Below are 6,848 nucleotides of genomic sequence, written 5' to 3' on the forward strand. Positions count from 1 at the left end.
CTATCTGTTTTTACCGCTACACACTTCACTCATTGTAAAATGTAATATTTTTTAATATTTGTGCAGTAACATTATATCGATATAAACCTGCTTAAAGCCAGCATGTTTAAATGTACGTATCGTGATCTGACGTCATTACATTTAAGTGTACTTCTCTTCCCGTTTATGTTGCGCGCGTATACAGTGTGTGTATGTTTGTCATATGTGTATACAGTGTGTATACGCGTGTATACAGTGCGCATATGTCATATGTTTAGCAATGTTCTTTGTTTTTTACTACTTTAAATATCCTTTGTTCATTATGTACGCTTTTCGCCTGGGGTGACCCCCAGCTATTATGTTGGAAAAAAATTTTCTTGATTTCTGAAGGAGGCGGTTTTATGGCACACCGGCAATTTTTGACGAATAGCGAAGAACAAATTACCAACAGTACGTTGTATTGAAAATAGTTTATTCTTTTCTTTGGTTTTTCTTTGACGTAGTCGTGCGTAAGTCGTCATTACGTGGTGGAATCCTTACGCATCATTTGTAGCGTCGTGTTACTAGCAGGTGCTGTGAGCATGGCCCACAAAGTTTCGACCAATCATTAACAGTTAACGATGAATACGAACGGAAGAATACAATGCGCGGTGGTTTAACGTAATAACAACCTACATTTTGTCAAAGAAAAGTTTAGCTTACACAGTTTACGTTAGCGTACTTGTTGGAGGAGCCGGAGGAACGAGTCAAGGGCTACTTCATTTCCCTCCACATCCCGCCCAAGCTGGGAAAAAGAGGGCAAGTAACGACCCGTACTATATAACTTCGTAGCCATTCATAACCTTAAATACACAGGCATCTCAGAGTGGTTTCCCTAAAAATTAATCAACTGAACTTCTTCAGAAAGGCTTGATATTAGAGGGCTCTAATATACGGTAAAAAATTCCGCACTCTGCTTACTGTGAAGACTTCTGCGAAGTACCTTGCTTTTACAGCCGCATGTTTGATTTATTAATAATAGTAATAATACATGGGGCTTTACGTGCGAAACCACAATATGATTACGAGGCACTCCGTAGTGGAGGGCTCCGGAAATTTTGACCGTCTGGTGTCTTAACGTGCACCGACATCGCACAGAACGCGAGCCTCTGCCATTTCGCCTCCATCGAAATGCGACAACGCCGAGACCGGTATCGAAACCGCGACCTTCGGGTAAGCAGCTGAGCACCACAACCGCTACACCACGGTGGAGGACATTTTCACTACCACCATCTTGCCAATAGTTCGAAAAACGACAACAGACGACGCCACTCATCCACGTTTGCAGAAAGCGAGAAAATTGCGCGCGCAAGTATGGTCAGCGTCGCCTCGCGCGTGTTTTATATGTTATATGTCGCGCTAGGTGACGGAAATCGGCCGACAAAAAGCAAGGAGCACAAACGCGGACGGCGTCTTTCACCTACAATCGGGGCCAACTGTTGGCGTCGTTTCAACGACATGACGATAAGTGCCCCAGTGACAGCTGGCAGACTAAAACCGGCGTCGTTTCGCTCAAGTGTTTTCGCAAATACACAAACGATCTTGTCTCTCTCACTTACGTCCATGGAATAACGATTGAACATAACATGAACCAAACGCTTCGAAGCGTATAAATGCACTGGCACGGCCGCTGGATAAAAACAAGGTCGTGGCACTGGCATGGCCGCTAACCTTCTTTTTGATGTGGCGACTATAGTTTTCTAGTTCCCTATAGTGGCGTTACAGATACGAAATTGTTAACAGTACGTTATCTAGGTTACCGAAAAGGTAACACGTTACCGGTAACGGCGTTACTGCCAACACTGAAGTACGGTTAGTGACGCCTCGCGCGTCTCCTGCGTACCGCGCGAGGCAGCGGGAATCGACCGATGAAAAGCAAGGAGCATAAACGCGGACGGCGTCTTTCACCCACAATCGGCCGAGGGTTGGCGTCGTTTGAAGGACACGACCATAGACAATTGACAGTTGGCGGACTTTTTTTTGTTTTGAAGGATAGCCTTGCCAGGCATTCGAAAACTTGTTACGGGCACCAGTAATTCGCGAAAAAAACGAAACAACACTTCCCTAAACAGCCGAATGTGATGTAGACGTAAGCGCGAAAGCTAGGGCGTGGGAAAGCAAAAAGGCTGCATGATCCTGTTCTAAATGTCACTCGCTCCATGCATGCCCCCTCCCTTTCAATCATTCTTTTTCGTACTGATATTTGGACGTCACAGCCACGTGTACACGGACGATGGGCTGATACTGAATTCATGTTTGGCGGCATCCTTTTTTTTTGGCTTGCCATTGTTACAGTTTGATGGAAAGCAGTGAATGAGACAATGAAAAACGCAAGCCATATAGCAGTATGAGAAGCACTTCAAGGTTACTTTATTGATTTCGCCGATGTTTTCGTGCGGGCGTTATCTTATCAAAGGCTTTGTTGAAAAATGGAAAAGCTGTCGCTTTGACGGACACATCGAGCAAATAAACGGTGTATACACACACACACACACACACACACACACACACACACACACACACACACACACACACACACACACACACACACACACACACACACACACACATATATATATATATATATATATATATATATATATATATATATATATATATATATTACAGATATATAGTGTAGCCTGAGGGCAAGATAATGACAAACACTGCAACATAAACGCGCTCGCTGACACGCGCTCGCGAACACTACAAACACCCACATGAATGCAATGCGACGTTTCAACGTAAATATGAAATGCAGTGTTCATTCAGTTCCAGAAGTTGTACTTGTTGCTTTCAATTGAGCAGCGTAGTTTCTAAGGAATACGTGAAGACTCTCCCTTGCATGGCATTCAAGAGCATTATTCGGAAGACACGCGAAGCGTCCTACTTGCACTGCACTGACAAGCACGATTCGTAAGGCACACATCAACAGTCCTCCTGGCACCGCAACGAACAGTAGCATTCGTAAGACATATGCGAACTTGTTCCATTGGATAACATGGAATAATAAAATGTGTAAGTGCACTTACTCTTCAAAACGTGTCTGTATGGAAGTAATGTCGGCATCCAAACACTAGCTCAGTTGTTGGAGGGGCCCCACAGTACGGCACATGGAAACGACTGTTTCTTGTAGCAAACTTGTCATTTCTTTCTCATCAGTGTGGAGGATATTGGGCACTAAATAAAGGCGTGAAGGGAATATTGTGGCTTGCGTTCCGCTTTATACCACCGCAAGCATGCATGGTTACGTGCCTGTTTATTCCTTCTCTTTCCTGGATTTTTTCGCCCTTGATGCCGCGTCATTCTTCGTTTTTTCTTTAGCCTCAATGGCAAGTCTGTTCCATTCTGGACGGCGGACGTCCATGGATCGTGCAAGCCTCGTGTCGACTATTTCTGGAAGGACACAGTCTTTGTAGAAGCGAAGAAGATATTGGTTCCATTTTTGTTTTCGAAAAAGCATCATCCCTGTGTATTTCTTGCACGTGTATTCCTGTCACGGATCTCCGGACAACAGTCGGCCAGAAGGAATGGACGAGGCGAGAGCGTTAGACACACCTATTTTAATTACACACAAAAAAAAACCACACATTGTTAACTCAAACCACTGCAAACATATAAAATATACCGACACTAAATAAAGCTATCACAAAAAAAAACAAGTGAAGGAAACAAACATCTATACAGTACGAAGCGTTCTTCGCTCAAACAACTCACGGCGTTCTGTGCCGATTCACGATGAGGCGAGGCGTTGCGTTGAGCACTGGAGTCAACGCCGGCGTACACGTCGGTGACGCTGTCTTTCTCTGGTACGGAACGCGAGCTGGCGTTGTCGTTGAGGCTGGGAGGCTCGCAGTTCAATGACCTGTGCGTCGCAGGTTGGTTTTTGAGCTGGCCAGCGTTTCCCGGGAACAGGACTGCAGCAGGCGAGGCCTACGGAGCGGTGCCGTAGGACGAAGCGCTCGGGACACAAGCCGATGACGCTCCCTGGCCGCTGCAGGTGTTCGTGACGGCCATCCAGTTCCTAGGACGGGTCCTTGAACGGCCGGTGACTACGGTGCGGTGCCGTAGAGCGATGGAGCACGAGACTACGGTGCGATGCCGTAGAACAAAGGGAGCCGGAGCGCCCGGAACACACGCCGGCGACGCTCGTGCCCGCCTCAGGCGCTCCCGATTGAACACCCAGGGCCCCTCTGCCCACGTCAGCTTCCTCTTTTATATTTTCGACGTCGTTTTTGTCTTCTTCTAGCCTTGATACCATGCTCAACGTCTTCGTCGTCTTTTCTCATATTTTCTCTGTCACCTCCTATATGTGACAATGGCCCCCTTCTTCAAGAGTTTTCTCCAGAAGAAAACTGCTGCAAACCTCCGATATCTTTACACGGGTAACAGTCCGATCTTTTCCACGATCTCTCTTGAGCTAACACAAAAATACCACCACACTCCTGATAAACTTATCACTGAGCAGTTTCATGGACACTTCACCAAAACAATAGAATCACTCACAGTTTGCATTGTTCAAAATAACTTTGTAAGCACACGATGGTTAATTCAACACCAGACTAGGTTTGCTCTATGCACAGGCTAATTACATCATCACAATTCCTTTAGTGCATGCCAACCAATATAAGCGTTCAAGCTGAAGTCTCCTCTTTCGGACCTTACGCGACTTTCTTCGGCGTCTCTTTACTGCGCGCCGTTGCGAACGCCCAGTACAAACGCTGCCTTTATTTCTGCTCCTAACGATCATGAAACACCTCATCCACACGACTCTTCTAGGGTGTGTCCCAACTTCACGTCCCTGGCTGAGCATTTGGGTATCTCTTTTGACATTCCGATATCTGTGATTAGATTTCGGGGTGGTTTTCTTTCTGCAATGCTTTGACTGAGCAACACCGTTAGTATCCGCCAAGCCAGTGAATTTTTTGCTCTCTAGTGATACTATGTCTTGCGTCTGACCTGGGCTTTTCTCTTCAAGACGCGTTCCTTTCAGCGGCGTGAACCTCTCCATTGCTGCGACGCCAGTCAAAGCAGCGACCGTTTCTTGAGGTCCCTGATCATTATCTTCGGCGCGCCGTTCGCTACCAACCTCATTACAGGAACTACAAGCCACATCTGAGTCCACATCTTTGGTGTTGCTAATTACTACTCCCTCTTGTTTCATACAGCTCCCATGGTCGCTAGTCATTTCTTTTACCGAATCACAGCTATGAACATCAGGCTCTCCAAATTCCCGCAAGAAATCCACCCTTGGAATTCCTATGTCTGGTCTATCGTCTGTGGGTTTTGCCAACCTCACTTTGTGCTCCCAACCTTCACCTAAGGATGTCCGCTCACACCGATGCAAGTATGCCCCCAGGTCATCTCGTCTGTCGTCTAAAGGAGCCATCACTTTTCTGGGACAGACTCGCGTCGATCTTGGAGGTTCTGTCTCGGCTATGGAGCCCCTATCATCTGTGCTCCTCTCACTACCTCGCTCTAAAGTCCACTGTTTACGCAGAATGAACTCCTTCTCACGCTCAATCCTCCTGATTTCGCGTTCCTCCTCCTCGCGCCTTTTCTCGCGCCTCTTCTCGCGTGCCTGCGCTCGTTCATCTCTCAGCCTCTATTCCTCGCGATCATAGAGGCTTATGGCTTCTTCACCCGACAAACCAAGCTTTACTGCTAACTCTAAAATCTGCGTCAAGTCCATCCACCCTGCCGAATGGAAATCCGTGAGACCCACAACAAAAAATAAGAAAAAGGATCCTGGCAGGCTCGCCACTTATTTTTGTCACGGATCTCCGGACAACAGTCGGCCAGAAGGAATGGACGATGCGAGAGCGTTAGACACACCTATTTTAATTACACACAAAAAAAACCACACATTGTTAACTCAAACCACTGCAAACATATAAAACATTAGAATAACAGAGAGCTGAGCTAGTTGGTACGTATTCATTGTAAAAAGAGACAGGGCGTGCAAACACGGACACAAGAAAGAGATCAGGACACCACAAACGCCGACTAACAACTGAAGAGACGCACAACGGCTGAAAAGAAAAAAGGCACGAAAACTTATCTGCGCATGCCCATGCAACCGGCGAACCTATCAATCCGGCACGCGTGGCGGTCTACGTGGAAGATAACTGTTAAGGCATTTGATTTCATCTTTATCAAAGTTAATCGACGGTTGGCTCACGCATGCGCTACCACTATTCTCGATATGCCATGCTTCAATCATCAGGCGCGTTTCTTCATTTCTATGCCGGTACAACACTGCGCATTCATCGAAATTTGGCGTGCACTTACAATCTCGACAATGTAATGATAGATTAGAAGGTGAGCCTCCTGTTAGCGATCTCTTATGTTCCAACAATCTCTGGTTAATGCATCGGCCCGTCTGTCCTACGTAGAAGCGGCCGCAGCTGAGAGGGACCTTATACACCACACTCGTACGGCAATCAGTGAATTTGTTGGTGTGTTTTACGAAACAATTATCGGTCCGCTTCTTGTCTTTTACTCGCTCATTCTTCCTCTGCACCGCGGCACAAATCTTACCTAGCTTATTGGCAGCCGTGAAAACAACATTAACGCCGTATCTACTTCCTACTTTCTTTAGCCTGTGAGATATGCAATGAATGTACGGAATACCTACGACACGTTTCTTCCTATCGCTTTCTGCAACCATGCTCGGACTTAACACAATAGACTTCTTTAAACGCTCAGCGACCGTGGCCACTGCATCACGAGGATACCCTACATCTAAAAGACGCGTAACCTGTGCGCTAAAGCTATAACTCATTTTGTGCTCACACGACTTGGTGAGGGCTGACTTAAGGCAAGACATG

This window comes from Rhipicephalus sanguineus, chromosome 3 (assembly GCF_013339695.2).
Source record: "Rhipicephalus sanguineus isolate Rsan-2018 chromosome 3, BIME_Rsan_1.4, whole genome shotgun sequence".
NCBI classification, from domain to species: Eukaryota; Metazoa; Arthropoda; class Arachnida; order Ixodida; family Ixodidae; genus Rhipicephalus; species Rhipicephalus sanguineus.